Raw genomic sequence first — 18,156 nt, 5'->3', positions numbered from 1 at the left:
GGCTCCACTTTAAGACACACAGATGACCACATTCTACAGTAAGTGTGATTTCATCTGATCTGTGTTCCTCCTACCCTCTGCTCTCTTTAGTTTACATTGTGTTCCTGATTGTCTCTTCCAGTCATTTTTGTGTATGCATGCATGTCCCCCTCAGACCTCAGTGTGGTTGTCTCCATGTCTTCCCTCACACCTCAATGTGGATGTCTCCCTTCATATTTCAATATGCATGTCTCCATGTCTTCCCCCCAGTTCCTAATATTTATGTCTCCATGCCCACCTCCCCCCATCCCTAATGTGTATTTTTCAATGTCCCCCTTCATATCCTAGTGTGCATGTTTACATGTCCCCCTCCCCTCCAGGCACCAGTGTGTATATGTACATGCTCCCTCCCAGCTGGTAAAAAAACAACTGGCCTGAAATGCTTTTTGAAAAGTAGACAAGTATGAGTGACATGATTAGACCTTGATACAGGTTTGTGAGCTTAAATATTTTTATCAAAATATGAACATATATCTCAAATTGCTATTGTGCTAAATATATTATTTGTAACAGCAAGGGAATTTACTAACAAAAAGTTATGTTTCAATTTATTCTGACCTCATAAAAAGAAGGTCAGGAAGAACTTTTTGTGTGGTGCAGTTACTCAGTGAAACCCAATCAATGTCTAAAAAATCATAATGTCTACATGTCCGCCCCCCACACACACAGTCACCAGTGTGTATTTATTCATGACCCCTCTCCCCCAGTCACTAGTGTGTATGTCTCCATAACTTCACCCCCCAAGTAAATAGTGTGTCTCTTTCCACATCTTCCCCCAGTCAACAGTGTGTATGTCTCCATGTCCAGCCCAGGTCCCATTATGTCTGTTTTTCATCTTTTTGTGTGTTTATGGCCTTTGTATTTCCTACTTCCTTTGCTTGTGTCTTCCATTACTACTCCCATTATATCTGCCCCCAACTAATTATATCATTTATCCACCACAATCAATCTTTTTCCTGTGCCCCACCATCCACCTTTTCCCTCTGCGCTTCACAAACCACTATTCCTCTTGCCCTACCCCCTCTAACCACCCCCTTTCTTCACCCACTTGTCCCTTCTTCACCCCTTACCTTGCTATTTCTTTTCTGCTGAAGGCAATTGGTCCTAACGGCCAAAGATGTGAAATCTGAACATGACAGGTAAGCACAATCTTCTTTTTATTTATTTTTTCCTAAAACACTAATGTAGCTGGTGAAAACCCAGATGGCATTAAAATTTGCCAGTCTTCACCAGCAAAGCAACGCCATATGAACTACACAAGTATTATGGTGGTACTTGTATTGCCACAATACCTGTTCTTCTAGTAGATTAAAATCATTTAAAAATGCTTTATTCCTTGAGGAAGGAATTTTTAATGTATAAATGTTTTAAAGTGTTTTGTTTCCACTATGGAAATAAAAGCCTAAAGGCTGCCTTGGGAAGGTGGTATATTAACCCTTCCAAAAGAGAAGGTCCTGTAGAGGTTTCTCCCTGCCCCCTGCCAGATAAGAAGGTTCTGAACAGTGGTATTCCTTCATGCTGCCCTGTTATAGGTATTAAGTTTCATGATATTGATCATCAGGGACCATTTTTCCAGTTAATGTGATTTTTTTGTGCAGGCATCGGTGGAGGTGGAGGGGCACAGATCAGTAACTTGCCTTGGGCACCATAAAGTGTTAATCTGGCTCTGTCCTGCATATTGCCACTCATTTTCAGAGGGTATCCCACCGAGGGTTAAATGACAGGCGTCTAAATCTAGACATCTGTCATTTTACAGATGCTGGGAGACTGGACCCTGGCATCCCGATTGAAGGGATGCAGTGCGCCGTGCGTGGACAGCCGTGGGGGGGAGGGTTATGTTTATGGTACCCGGGGGGGCTTAGGGTTAGGCACCCCCCTGGGCGGCTATGGTTAGGCTAGGGGAAGGGAGGGTTAGCGTTAGGCACCCCCAGGGGGGACATAGGGTTAGGCACCCCCCCGGGGGACTTAGGTTTTATGCGATGGGGAAGGGGGGGTTAGGTTTAAGCTCTGGGGGAAGGTTAGGGTTAGGCACCCCTAAGGAGGGTTAGGGTTAGGGGTGGAGGTTAGGTTAGTAAATACTTACCTGGGGACAATCAGGATTTTCACCCATGTCGGGCAGCCACTGTGTCCAGCGGTAATTCATACCGATTCCCTTTCAGAGCTCTGTTACAGTCCCTCACACAATACCTTCACATTTAACCACTTGGAATTTTAAATCAAGGCATGTTTTGTTTTTGAGAGTTAAACAGCACCCTGCAATTTTGCCATTTGCTTTCAAAGATCTGATACTGATAATACAATTCACATTTATACAATGTGATTTAAATAAAAAAAAATTAAATATACCTTTTTTGAGGGGGTTGTTGTTGCACAGAGTCAAGTATGCACCTTGACGTATATTATTTTCTAAGCTGTCTGTCCATTCTGCTATGTCTTTTATTAGGCTGCCATGCATTTTCATTTTGTCTGTCATTCATTATTCAGCCAGCTTGTTGCAGCTTTTGGCCAACTTTGATGAAAATATTTACAAATGTCATGTGATTATTAGAAGGTTGACTGTAACTGAATATGAACTATATAAATAATATTGTTGGAAAAAAAACTGCTTAAAATGAATTTTTTTCAGATGTTTACCATTTTTTATGAAATACCAAACATAGAACCAATACAAAAAAACATCAGGTGGGTTTTGCCAAAACCAAAACACAAAGATGGTTTAGAACCAAGCCCAAAATTAAAACACAGTGCTCCACACACATCTCTAGTTAGAACCGTGGCATGAAATATAACCACAGCCTAGCACTGGTATTCTACCTGAAATTATTTATTTATTAAGTCAAATATATAGCACCAGCATATTCCTTTATACTTTACAATTGGGAACAAAATAGTAATTAAAAAAATAAAGACTGAATAATAGCAGACAGAGGTACTGTAAGAAGTTCCTTCTCACAAGCTTACAATCTATAGGGAAATGAGAATTTGATAAATGAGTATAAGTGCTACATATTGCAAATGGTTCAGCTAGATGCAATCACACAGCCTACCTAGTGATATTTGATTGGATTCACTGAGTAACTGCACCACACAAAATGTTCTTCCTGACCTCACTTTTGTATAAGGTCAGAATAAAATTAAACATAACTTTTTGTTAATGAATAATATATTTAGCACAATAGAAATACGAGATATATGTTCATATTTTTATAAAAATGTTTAAGCTCACAAACCTGTGTCAAGGGTCTAATCATGTCACTCATACTTATTACATTCCAAAAAGCATTTCAAGGAGATTGTAAAAGCAACACCTATGGCAGGGGTGGGCAATAAGCTGCCCTACAGGTGTTGTTGAACTACAAATCTCAGCATGCCTTGCAACAGTTTTAGTATGGCCAAATTACAAAACTGTTGCCCGGTATTAGTAGCTTTACCACAGCTGGGGGGGCCGCTCATTGCCCACTCCTAACCTATTGGCTATTTCACACATACCTGTTTTGACTGGATGGCAAAAAAACAGCCAAAGCCAGTAGTTTTTTTGCCGGCAATCGGTGGCTTTCACATGCAACATCTTTGAGATGTTTTTAATGTTGTGGTTTGTTTTTGTAATTTAGTAGGCATGTGCAGCAGCTCTATTCAAAGATAATACTAGTTTATACATAATAATTAAAAACAGTACTACAAATAAAAGTACTAACCATACATATCTTTATCCTTGTCTCCCAACATATTAAAATCTTATTTCAATTCAATGCAAACCTTTTGCCTCACCTTTTGAGTGGCATTTCTATCTTTATAAATATATTGTGTTTTGTCCCATAAAACTGTTCTGTCTACTAATAATATCAGACTCTCAGTATCTCTGTGAAAATTGTCACTCATTTTGACACTCACTTACCACAACACTTGTTAAATATGGAGTTGTGGGTGGGTACAAGCTCAGAAAACCCAGTGTTTGTGAAAGCAAACATAGCAACATGTACTTCACTGACTTTCATTGACGGCACATACACAGCACGTCAGCCATCCTTGTTAGTGGATATTCCTGACTGTAATGCGATGACCATGCGATCTGAAAGGACCCAAATATTTTCATAGTTCACTAAAATTAGTACAGCGGTGAAAAGCGGCCGGCCGGTGAAAACCGGTCTCTGTAAATAGCCCTATGAATGGAAGGTAAAGTGGCCTTGTACTGCTATATCAAGGTTACATGCCATAAAATTGATTCACATCAAAATGTAAATGAGCTCCAAAGCAGTTAGTATGATCTATTTGTTGATGAAAACACATTGGTACATTTCAGAATATACATGTTGCCATAGGGATCATTGTGCGTTATAACCTATACAAGGAAATTCTACTAGTTATCCCATTTGACTATATATATATATATATATATAAATATATATATATATAAAGTCTCCAGGTCCGGCACTCCAGATAATAAATCAAATCCTGCAGGGGTGCCCTCACATAGGGATAAATAGAAGCATGAAGGTGCAGTACTCCCCTCTCAATAAATCAAGCAGAGACCAAAGGATCAATAGAACATTTCAGTGCTTTTAGTACTATCTTCAATCAAAGTACTGAAACGTTCTATTGATCCTTTGGTCTCTGCTTGATTTATAGAGAGGGGAGTGCTGCACCTTCATGCTTCTATATATATATATATATTAGGGGTGAGCGGGTTCGGTTTTACACAGTTCTTATCGCCACTTTACCGCAAATTTGGCTCGATTTTATTCGCTATCCAAAACACATGTTCGGCGACAGCCAATAAAAAGATCCGGGTAAAACCGAGTAAAACCGAACCCGCTCACCCCTAATATATATATATAACAACAACAGCTTGAATCCGGCACTCACCATACCATTAGAACAGCGGGCCCAGGTGCTCCAGCCAGAAAAGGGGGACTTGATATAATCAGAAAAGAGGCGATACTGTAGCAATGTTTCGGTTTTAATAGCAAACCGTCATCAGGCATAATCTTTTCTGATTATATCAAGTCCCGGAGTGCCACCTTTCATTTGATCCTATATATATATATATATATATATATATATATATTTATTATATAACAGCTTCACAATGGGGGGTAAAGGACAATCAGGAATATTGATTGGGTATATTTACTAAAGTGTGGGTTTTTAGAAGTGATGTTGACCATAGCAACCAATCAGATTCTACATAATACTTATCTAGCAACTTTAAAAAGATAATAGTTAGAATCTGATTGGTTGCTATAGGAAACATCTGCACTTCTAAAAACCTGCACTGTAGTAAATATACCCCCTTGACTCTTCAGGGAGCTAGAGAGATAACTACTATATTAGGGAGAGTTGGAAATATTATGGTCTCTAAAATTGGTTTTACATGGGATGGGGCCAGGATGCCGATCAGCTGGAGATACTGTACCGATGCCCGGAATCCCGATCAGCTGGAGATGCCGAGGATGGCATACCGAAAGCCAGCATCCTGAACGTAAATACAGTGGGGCCTGGAAGCTGTTAGCCATGGGGGGGTTATGTTTAGGTGCCCTGGGGGGACTTATGCTTAGGCTGCAGATGGGGTCAGTTTAGGGTTAGGCTACAGACAGGGGGGTTAGGGTTAGGCACCATCAGGGGGAGGCTAGGGTTAGGCACTCCCAAGGGAGGGTTAGGTTTAGGGTGTGGGAAGGGGGTTAAGGTTAGGCATTACTGGTGGGAGGTTGGGGTTAGGCACTCCCCAGGTAGGTTAGGGTAAGGCACCAAAGGGAGGGTTATAGTTAGGGTTGGGAGATGGGGAGGGTTAAGGTATTACCATATATAGTCAGGATTATAAACAGCAGGCATCTGGCATCAAGGATTATAACCGGTGGCTTTTCAGCCACCTTCATATAATTCCCAACCCATTTTACATAAGGTAGAGAAATCACCAGAGTTAAAGGCAAATATAACTTGTGTAAATCCAAATGTCATCCAGATGAATCAGTATCTTACTCTGCAAATTCATATCTGTTCAATAAATCTAATAATGAACCAATCATTTAACTCTATTTCAATAATGGATCCAAATTGATTGATTGATACTCTATGTGTGATACTTCATATACTTGTGATCTCAAAAGAGAAACAGAGCAGTAGTGCAACACTGTTTGGAATAGAATAACAATTTATTCTCACAGCACACTCACATGTTTAAATAATTAAATGAAATAGCATTTAAAAACCACCAAAGTGGAATACCCGTGAAGACAGCTTGGTTGCCAATACACAGTGCCTACCCATCCAGATGCTATGTGGAAAAGAGATTACAATGCTTATGGAAAACAGTGGTTACAGGCAGGCATAAACTGACAAATGTTCCTGCAGTCAGTCCATTCAGGGGTCTCTTATCATCAGCTATAAATGTTTTGTACATGCCCTATCACCATCCTCAGAAGCAAGTTGATAGGCCTCCCAGCAAGCATTTAAATACCCTCTTCAATTACATCACTCCCACCCCCAGCCTGGGATGACTAGCTGTCAGATGATGAATGCTTTGGCCAGGGGACCTGGTGAAAGGGTCCTACTGCTATGGCATTACACTTCCGCTAGAAAGAGTCAGGTGCGATATGTCTGTGACTGACGTCGTACAGAGACATATCGCTGGTACATGCCGGCCGACAGGCACCAGATATATTGACCGATCAATTGATCCGCCAATATATCTATCAGTTTGGACCCAGTTTTACACTCTAGGTGCTACACCTGCAAACCCATGTAGCACCTTCCATTTTGTGGCATTGAATAGCTACAGTATCTCAGCTGCCTTATAAAAACAACACTGAGGACCTAATTCAGAGGTGGATGCAATGCCAATGTTTGCGCAGTTGAGCAATTTTTTGCTACTGTGCATGGGCAAAAAGTCCTACGGTGCATGCATTCCATTGTGTGCCAGGATCCTGCTATTGCGCACTTAGGGCTGTAACTATGTACTCAGAGTGTACCGTTATAGCCGCCCAATACATGGCACCTCTTCCTGGCACCTGAGAAGCCACCATACACTAATGGATCTGTGACAGAACATCAGCTGCCGCCTCCATCTATCTATAGCCTATATCTATACTCATTGGTGTTGCTGCTCCTCAGCAGTTTCTATTGTCAGTGTGACACATCCGGCGCCCCCCACACCCACAACTCTCTGTCTCACTCCTCCATGACATACCTATATTCTGTGCGCAACTGTGGGTGTATCTGCTAAATGCTACGTTACAGTGTCAGCGGCTGTGGTGGGGGGGCACTAAATTATAACTTGCCTCCGGGTGTCTGGGATGAACTTATGCCACTGCCCTGAGAGTTACAGTAATTTGAAAGTGTCTGCAGTTAACCTCAGGCAAAACGTGTTGCGGGCAGTAGGATTAAAGTTGTTTTATTTTTACATGTTAATTTACTGTGTGATCATGATGCTCTTTCTAGCCTTTTCTGACCTACAAATATTTATCAAGTTTGAATTACAAAATTGATGTGCTTAACCATAAACCAGCTGTTGGTTGATAATATTTTATTTTCTTTGCATATTTTAGTGGAAAAGTTCATGTTTCTGCACATAGATTTGTATTGAACTACAATCAACTCTGACTTTTTAAGTTTGATATGCAAATTTGTTATGACAATTTTATTTCCGAACTGCCAATCAGAGAAACAAAGATTTAATAGACATACAAACTAAATTGTGTGATTAAATAGTCAAACGCAATAGCTTCAAACCTTTGAGCAAAATAAACAAACAAGGTAAATTAGTATGAAATGCCAGGGTCTCCAAATCTCCTGGCAAAAAAATCCACTCCCTGCAGTTGATTAAAAATAACATGATGTGAATTTATTCAGTATAATGCAGCATTCTTTCTAAAATGAGGATTATATAGAGGAACTATTGCATAACCCCATTAAGACTATATTTTATAGGTCCTTACTACTTCAGTTATCCAGCATGTTTATGCAAAACAAAATTGACCTATAAGTGTCTAAATCCACTGAATATTTTTGATACATTTTCTGATATAGAAACAAGTATGAATAATTGTTTGACACAATTATTAATGCAAGAAATATTATGAAAACTATATATTTAATAAATTTCATGCATTTACCATGCAAAAATGCACATAAACATTAGTGCCTATGGATCCAACAGTATGCCAAGTATGAAAAGTGAATTGCTCATATTCAAAAAGTATGAAATGCAAATATGCTGCAAAAATTTCCGAGATGGCTTAAAAGACTAGCAATACCATTGTTAATTAATGAGTATAAGGAGCAATTTAATGGTCTATCTAGACTACATAAACATATATATATATATATATATGCACATGTAGCTGCTAAATTTTCTAATGCTTATTTACTATGCAGAGTGCGTATGTCCATATTTCAGTACACTTTGCACATGTAACCTCTTACCAATAATAAGCCTATTTATTTCTGTTGATTAGCAATTTTATTGATAATATAGTACTATTATTGATAACATAGTACTGTCAACACCCTGTTTCTTGAAATGAATTAGTCTATATGTCCTCCCCTGCATATATATATATATATTTAATATTGTAACATGTAGAGATGATTTTTAGTATTTGCAACCAGATCTAGTGCCTTGGAGGCATGTCTGTATTTTCTGTAACCCTGTTTGTCTTCTGATTTTTTTTTTGTTTCCTTTTATATTACAGCTATATGTATATCTTTTTGTACTATGCCTTGATAAAGGTTCTAATGAGGACCAAAATGTTGGCAACTATTTATACTCATGCTAATAAAGCTTATGTATCATTGTGAATAAACAAGTCTGGAGAGTGCCTTAATTTTCGCAACCCGTGACATTACCTTTGGTTATTATTGGGTGACTCATATGATAGTGGGAACTCTAAGGATAACCCCAGCATTCACTGTAATATATATATACAAATACATGATCTGCAGAGAATATTATTGCTGAACCGGGTGCCCTCCACAGCCAAACTCTTGATGAGTATGCTGTAATACAAAGTCCCACATGCATCACTCCAGACAAAGAAAAAATATATCACTTAATACGGCATAAAGTGCAAAGTTTCAATGCCTTTATTGGCAGTTATGTCAAGCCAAATTCAAGGAATGATACAACTCACCAAACTTTAAATAGCAAGCATCCCTCGTGTATGCCCGTCGCCAATCCCTGCATCCGGTGCCGGAAGCGGTCAATGCAGGAAGTGACATCAAAGCCCCCCATTACCATGGTGATATATATAAACAAACATTAAAAACAGATATTTTAAACATTGTTTCTGCAGAACCTGTATCAGTGATCATGAAACATATCAAATATTAATAGGCCACTAATGATATTAGAATTGAAATGACGCAATGACTAAACTTGTACTGTAAGACTGCTAAATACTTAAACAGTCAGTGATTGACTGGATACAAATAGCTACTAAATAGAAAAAATTTACAAACTCTACACACCACTGGCCATTTGTCAGTGCTACATGTCTCCAAGTGGTTAATGGTCTTACAAGACTAATGTGAAACCTATTGACACTAAATGTCCTGGCCATAATACAATACAATCTCTGACCTAAAAAAACATCCTTATCATTTCCTGAAACACTGGAGCCCCAGTGCCTCATTAAGACCCCGGGGAATCAGGGTGTCTAACTTAGTGATCCATCATGTTTCAACTTGCAACAGTTTATGTGATCTGTCCCCACCCTTAAGTAATGGGGGTACATGGTCGATAATCCTGTACTTAAAGGAAGACAGATTGTGTTTTGCCATGGCAAAGTGCCTTGACACCGGCTGTTCACTGGTGCCCGTAGCTAGGGCTGCCTGGATATCTGAGCAGTGTTGCACCATGTGTTCTCTTATTGTGCACTCAGTCTTCTCAATGCAAACCTTTGAACATGTGCATGTAATAGCACATACAATGAATCTACTAGTGTATGACAAATGATACCGTATATATATATATATATATATATATAGTTAATAACAAGCATAATATGTTGATCAACCCTTCCATAAATTCAAATAATGATATTGCCTAATTATCTCACACTACTGCTATTACTTGTACTTTGAGGAAACATTGATAACAGTATGTTGTTTATCTTAACAAGTATATTCAAAATTTAATGTAAATGTAATTTAATTTTCCATATAGAGATATTAATTTAAGTGAACGTAAGGGTTAACTGCTAAATCACAGCCAGACAGGCAGCTTCATGGGGAGGTGTTTTCTCCCCCTGAGACTTCCAGTCTGGACAGCAATTAGCAGAGAGAGTGCTCCCAAATGGAAGCCAATCCCCTGCTATAACAGCAGCCCTAAATGGTTTCTAGGGGCTCCAGCCAATGCAGTCTCTAGAAGCCTGAACTGCTTGTCAAATTGTGCACATGTGTGAGATTGTGATTCTGCTTATGCACACAAGTTGGCTGAGCAGACCAGCAGAGAGCAGCAGTCTCCAAGGAGGTTAAAGGTAGGAGCTGCCACTGGCTGTGATTTAAAAATATTGCATCCAAAATAAAAACATACATCATTGTGTACAAAGACAAATATTTATTTAATCACAAATGCATTTACAGTTCCATTGTCAATTGATATGATAAAATCACTCAATGGTGACATACAGAGCTTTGTTTGCCAAGAAATACTGTAATTTATGTTTGTAGCTATAGAGATAAATAAATGCCTAAAAGACAGAAATTACTTCCTGCAGAGCTATTGAGCATTTTTTCTTGTGCCACATCAATGAGTACAAGCTCATGATATTACTCTTTTTTTGTTCAGTATTAAGTAAAATAATGATACCCCAAAAAAATATATATTCCTGAAAATCCAGAAGAACACTTAATGGAAATCCATAAATTACCTGTAACCAGGGATGGATTGGGATGGAAAACCAGCCGGGGAAATTTATGGAAGCACCCCTAATGGGGGCGTGGTCTGTTGCCAGGGTGGAGTCTGTCTAGGGGGCGGGATCCCTCCTTATTGGGCCTGATCCTGAGTTGCATGCAAAAAATGTTTTTAAGATGCTTTTCACTTTACTTTTTACATGAATCTTGCATGTGTGTGTGTGAAATAGATTTCGCTATTACTCTCTTCCCAAAATTAACATTTTAAAAACACATTCATACTGTATATGCATACACACACAATCTAAATGTAATGCCCAGCATTTTTTTTTAGACTATTGCTGTCCCCAATGCAGCCTTTGTTTTGTTTTTTGCTACTCTCTCACTCTCTTTTCTGCCCTGTTTCTCCTTTCCTCTTCCCCATCCTTATTCCATCTCTCACTTCCCACTCTGTATTTTCCCCATATCTATCTTCTCCCTCCACAATTTCTCTGTCTCTTGCTCTGATATTCTCCTTCCCTTATCTTTTATCCCTCTACTTTGTCTCTCTCTTCCCTCCTGTCTTCCACTTACCACCTCTTGCTCTCCTGCCCCTCTATGTCTTTGTTTTTGTTCTGTATTCTTTCCTGCTCATTTTTTGTGATGGATAACATCGATGGTGATTGTGTATTATTAAGTGTGACAGCCAGGGTAAGTGTGCAACAGTAACATTGTGAGTGTTTGTGTGGTACGTAGCTTGAGAGGTAGTGTGAGTGGTAGGAATACTGTAATTGATGAGTGTAGGGACACTGAGGGTCAGCGTGAGTGATGCAGAGGTGAATGTGACAAAACAATGAGGATCAGAGTAAGTGACAGTGAGTATGAGTGGCAGGAATATTGAGATTGAGAGAGAGGCAGGGTAATGACACACAGTTTGAGAGCAGGGACACCGAGGGGGCATTCCATGGAGGGTGAGGGCAGGGACACCAAGGGGGCATTACAGGTAGGGTGTGGGCAGGGACACTGAGGGGGCATTACAAGGAGGGTGAGGGCAGGGACACTGAGGGGGCATTACAGTGAGGGTGAGGGCAGGGATACCGAGGGGGCATTAAAGGGATGGTGAGGGCAGGGAGACCGAGGGGCTGTTACAGAGAGGGTGAGGGCAGAGACACCAAGGGGGAATTACAGTGACGGTGAGGACAGAGACACTGGGTGGAGTTCCAGGAAGGGTGAGAGCAGGGACACTGCTTAAATAATATTTTACAATGCAAAGTTGATAATATTTTATAGTGTAAAGTTGAGTTCATTTCAACATTAATATCATTGGATGGACTATATTACAATTGTTACTTTTATTCTTTTTAGCCATTAGATTTTGATATTTATAGTCTGCCTGCAAAAATCCCTGCCATTTGGTTATACCCATTCAATCATAAGGTTTGGACTCTTGCAAAATGGCTCCAAAAAAATGGCCACCAGCAATTTAATATCATATAGATGACTACTCAGTAGTGTACTGAGCATGAGATCATGTCCCGATAGAGTCAGGCGTGATACATTGAGTGGTGACGCTATTGATATAGGAGTGGTTTTGCAGCACTTCTCTGGAAATCCACAATACTCGGGAGTCCCACACATGCTCAGTAAACACCAAAATGGCGGCGCCCACTGGACATCTGATCCGGCCTTTCATGGGCATACACTGATTATGTAATTAGGTAATAGGGTATATAGTTTGGGAGAAAATCCCCTCATATCATCATCCTGACAAAGCCCAGCTATATGAGCATCAGAGGTGAAACGCATTGAGGACAGTGTGGCCCTTGCTTTCTGACTGGGTCAGATATCAGAAAAGCTTTTTGAAATCGTCTTTTAATGTAATTGTCTTTGTACATATGTTTGTGTGAATGTATTAAAATTCGTGTAGTATTACACCATGAGAGTGTCATCTTTTCTCCAAATATATTAACTGGATCCAGTGACAATTGGTCACAATAGTCCTACTGAATTACATGAGGGACCAGAAGTGATTTTCCCTAAAGATCCCATAGTACATGCCTATATATTTGGACAATACAGTACGCATAATTTATTTGTGTGTTGCGTGTCACATATTTCTTAACAATATCACACTACTGGGTGCTTGTTTCCACCTTTTGTATTTTCATGTTTATTGAGGACAATACAGCAAAAGTCGCATCTGGGAAACTTTGAGCAGCTACCTTCAGAACTGGGAATATTGGGCCTGATTCAGACCCACTCACGAGCGGCTGTCCGCTCGCAAGTGGGTCGATGGTCTGCACTGAGCATGTGCACGACGGAGGGAGCTCCGTCGTGCGCATGCTCCAGACGTGACGAGCGAAGGACTTTCCTTCGCTCGTTGTGTCTGATCAAAGGGGGCGTGCTGTCGATGTTGATTGACAGCACGCCCCCTTTGGTGGTTGATCACTGGTACCGCTACTCAATTCTTTTCTAATAGTGGATCTATGAACCCCCAATCTCTCTTTAAACTTACGTGAAGTCTTACCTACATAAGTAAGATCACAGGGGCATAGAATTTGGTAAACCACAAAAGAAGACTCAAGGTACATAAAAAATATGGCTAATAGCATCAACTAACAAGTGAGTTGTGTATACTCGCTAAAGCCCTTCAATGAAGGGTCACAAAACTAGACAAACAAAATGAAGTTGTGCTTATGAATTCTTTTGATGGTAGAATACTGAACATGCCATAGGTGTATTAAAGATAATATATATATATATATATATATATATATATATATACATATACTCAAATAGTTTAACAAGTGCACATATACATATAAAAAATATACATATCCATATAAAAAACTATTAAAAAAACAGTACAATACTTGCTAGCATCAATTGCATATACTAAGAATTGCTAATCTAAATAGTGTCGACACAAGTAGATATATGAAACTCAGAATGTACTGAAAAATAATATCTCCCGAAGTTAGATGAATTTCAATTATAGGATGGAACAATCCTTACTGCATTCATTTATTTAACACCAAGTGTATTAAGGTCTCTGCTATATGGGTACTACAGTGATATGAGCTTTAGAGGCACCTGCTATGAAACAGTCTCTTGTCTCCAAATATTATCATGGACTGGGATGACACTCCACTAACTATGCTTCCTATTAGTTATCCCAAAGGAGTCTTTCCATCAGATCAGTGGAGCCAGAGCTCACTCCTGAGCTCTGGCTCCCTCAGAGAGCACTATGGGAGGGATGTCATGACATCATGACATCTCTCCCATAGATCCATGGAGCCGCGGTTGGACCAGACAGCAGCGGGAAGCAGGAGCGGGGTTTAAGGTAAGTATTGTGTTTGTATTTTTTACCAGAAGCACCAGCACTTGGGACACAACAATAGGGGCACTACTATAGGGGGCATTACTACTGGGGGCATTACTACTGGGGGGCACAACTATAGGGGACATTACTAATGGGGACATGACTACTGGGGGTCCTACTACTGGTGGTATTACTACTGGGGGCACTACTAATGGGGGCACTAGTAAGGGGGCATTACTACTGTGGGCACTACTATAGGGGGCATTACTAATGGGGGCACTATGACAGTGGGCACTACTATAGGGGGCATTACTAATGGGGGCACTACTACTGTGGGCCCTACCATAGGGGGCATTACTAATGGGGGGATTACTACTGGGGAGCATTACTAATGGGGGCACTACTAATGGGGGCATTACTACTGTGGGCACTACTATAGGGGGTATTACTAATGGGGGATTACTACTTTGGAGCATTACTAATGGGGGCATTACTACTGTGGGCACTACTATAAGGGGCATTACTACTGTGGGCACTAATATAGGGGGCACTACTAATGGGGGCACTGCATGGGGGCACCTCTACTGGGGCCATTGTGTAAGGGGCACCAAGCTGTGGGCATTGTATAAGGGGCACTACTACTGTGGGCCTTGTGTATAAGGGACACTAATTTGGACACTGTGTAAAAGGGGTATCACTGTGTGTCATAACATGAATAAGGGACTACTGTGTGGTGTAATTTTAATTGGGGATAATGTATTATAAAGTTAATTACTGTGTGTGGCACAATGTATTATACAGGGCATTACTGCTTGTGGCATAATGTGTTGTACAGGTTATTACTGCATATAGCATAATGTGTTATACAGGTCATTACTGTGTGTGGCATAATGTGTTATAAAGGCCATTACTGTGTGTGGCATAATGTGTTATAAAGGGCATTACTGCAGGTGGCAAAATGTGTTATAGAGGGCATTACTGCTTGTGGCATAATGTGTTGTAAAGGGCATTACTGTATAAGACATACTGTGTAAGGTGCTTTACTGCACATGGGAATTATTCACCATGAGGGGAGAGCTTGGGGGAAGCCTAGCACCTTCGTAAGAGCTGGGCACGCCCCACAGAGTGATGAATTGGGGATTTTCCACAAGGACATGCCCCCTTTCTGGAAGGGTGCTCAGAGGAATGCCATCTAAAAAGTTATTTATTTATTTATTTTCTGGGAACTTTTGCCCTGAGCTCCACAATGTCTAGGACCGGCCCTGATCTCACCCCTACGTACTTATGATGCCAATGGTCCCGGTTCAGCGGGACCAGAGGAATCCTGGCTGGATGTTGCCATGTTGGTCTCCCATTGTCAGCTGGAATGTATCCAGTCAAAGTATGTTACTGGGTCCTGACTGAAGGTAACGTCTTCAGGATATAATGTATAAAAAAACCGACATTTAGCATTTTTCTACTATTTCTTTTACAAGGGTAATATAGGTACCAGTGGGCTATTGATGCCCTGCTTGCTGGAACTTGTGGTTCTCCAAGTGCCAGCATGTGGGGGAGGCTTGCTGGGACCTGTAGTTCTATGGCAAAAGACAATATTATACTTCTATTTTTTTACACCACATTACGCTATGAACCCGGCACCCACCACTCCAGGGGAGCCAGTGATAGCTCCTAGCTATCAGCCAAGGCCTGGGGTGCCCTGGGGAATCCTATATTTGTGGGGTCCTCAGCTTCCCAGGGATCCCTGACCTGGGCTGATTAGCTGTCAAGGTTGATGCTTCAGCTGGGGGTCCCAGTGAAAGGGCTCCCCTGGCAGTGGCATCAGCACCCACTAGAAAAAGTCTGCTGCTGGTTCTGGAAAATACAAGGGAACCCTACTAGTTTTTTCCCCTTTATTTCCAGAACCAGGACCGGCTGATAGCCAAATGCTGGTTACGCTAAATATGGAGGACCCCTACGTCATTTGTCCCTTGTATTTTGGCAACCAGGACTGGTGCTGATTAGCCTGATGCTGGTTATGCTTAATACAGGGGTCCCCTATGTCATTTGTCCTCCATATTTTTACAACCAGGACCGGCAGTGAAAGTCCAGTGGTTGTTGTGTTTGGGGGAGGGGGGGATTTCCCTATTTTTTAACAAAGATGCATAGATAGATCTCACTGATTCATTCAAGCATCTGTGTCTTATTTTCTGAGATGCATGCTCTGTGCCAGTGAGCCTGCTGATGACCCTGTGCACTGTTCCACTGCTGCCCTGGTCCGTCGTAATTTGCATTGCTTTTTGAAGTTTGACTGCCAGAAATTCAATAGGTTTTGTGAAATTTCAGATCATGTCGAAGAAGCCCTAATAGGACATGTGAAACCGAAAGTTTTTAGTCTATGGAATATTTATATATACATACCAACAAACATCTGGACTGCCCCATTTTGGATTTTGCATAGGTTTAATGTCACATGTCACAGAGACAGACCAACATTTTGGGGGCCATATATATATATATATATATATAGATGTGGGTCCCCTTATAGATATGCAGTCATGGGATACCATTCTCCCATTATCCAAAAGTTGCCATTGTCTGAAAGGAGACAAAGATGCTTCAAAATAGCGCTTGACTAAAACATTAGTGTGTGTGTGGTTAATTATCAAAAAAATAATCCTCACAAGCTATATGAAATTCATTTTGGCCATTTGGAATATTTTTTATCATGGTATGGAAATTAAATTATGTAATGTATACAGTAGACAATGTGTGTTTCCCAATTTCCATTTGTTAATGCTTCATAAATATCTTTTCATAAGAATGGAGCATATATATTGTTAATAAAGCATTTTCGTTTGTTAAATAAATAACTCTGGGCTCCTCTGTTTTTGCAGATCATAAAGAAGCTGTTTCTGAGTCTGATGCAGCCACATCCATTTCTATATCTTTTGCTGGTTCACATACTGTATGGCTTTATGAAAATACTGCTACAAAGCCCTTCCCTGGTGTTTGGTTATTTTTGCATACATTTCTAGCCATCTCCCAGTCACCACCCATGAGGCCTTTATTTCTTCAAAATATTACTGTTACTCTGTCTCGATGACAACAGCACCTTTGTTTGTACCCTCTTAATGGCCTGCATATTGTCAAGTTTATTACACCAGAAAATAATCACAAAGCCAAGAGGGCCACAGATCAACCACTATGACCACTAGAAACAATTAGGATCAAGTTGGCCATAATATCCTCATCACACCATGCAGACATCCAAAGGTCAGCATAACAAAACCTTTGCAAGTAAGCCCCAAAATCCAGTAATCCCGATGAATTAATGAATACACTTTAGGACCAGGGACAGCAGACATATGCCAGATATGCACCTTGTTAAAATATAGCTTAAATAGTTGCCACACAACCATGTCAAACTACAACTTTTTAGAAAGTTAGATCCTTTTACTTGGAGCTGAAACACTCCCAGTAGATCTCTCCAGTTTTCTGCAGAAAACATGACCCAAAAATAGGATTTGACATGTAAAGTTCAGATGTCCTTCTCTCAATGGAGATGAAACCTGGTCTGCCAGCCCAGGAATGGGCACATCTGATGAATAGAACAGGGATTTCAGAGAGAAAAGAACATCCCTGCAAACAGAACAAAATTTGTCTAATATACTGCGTATCATTATGAAATATGGTGTGAGATGCCTGCCACAACTGAGATGCTCTGAGACTAGTGGAATATCATATTTTTCTTTTCAATTTAGTCATCCCAGTTTTGTTGATCCTAATTGTTTTAATTATAAGATGCACATTTTGATCTCCTGGCACCGTCATGTTGCATGGGACTTGAAGTGCCAAGACGGGCTATTTGGTGTGACTAAAAAAATACATATCTGTACTTTGAGGCCATGCAAAGAGAAAAAGTGTCCAAGTAGTGGGCAATTCTCTTTTGTCTCGTCATGATTCACCATTTTAAAAAGGAACAAAAGGAA

This window comes from Taudactylus pleione, unplaced genomic scaffold (genome assembly GCF_031769625.1).
Source record: "Taudactylus pleione unplaced genomic scaffold, aTauple2 ptg000083l, whole genome shotgun sequence".
Classification (NCBI taxonomy): domain Eukaryota; kingdom Metazoa; phylum Chordata; class Amphibia; order Anura; family Myobatrachidae; genus Taudactylus; species Taudactylus pleione.
The sequence above is the reverse complement of the archived record's forward strand: the minus strand, read 5'-3'. Positions refer to the sequence as shown.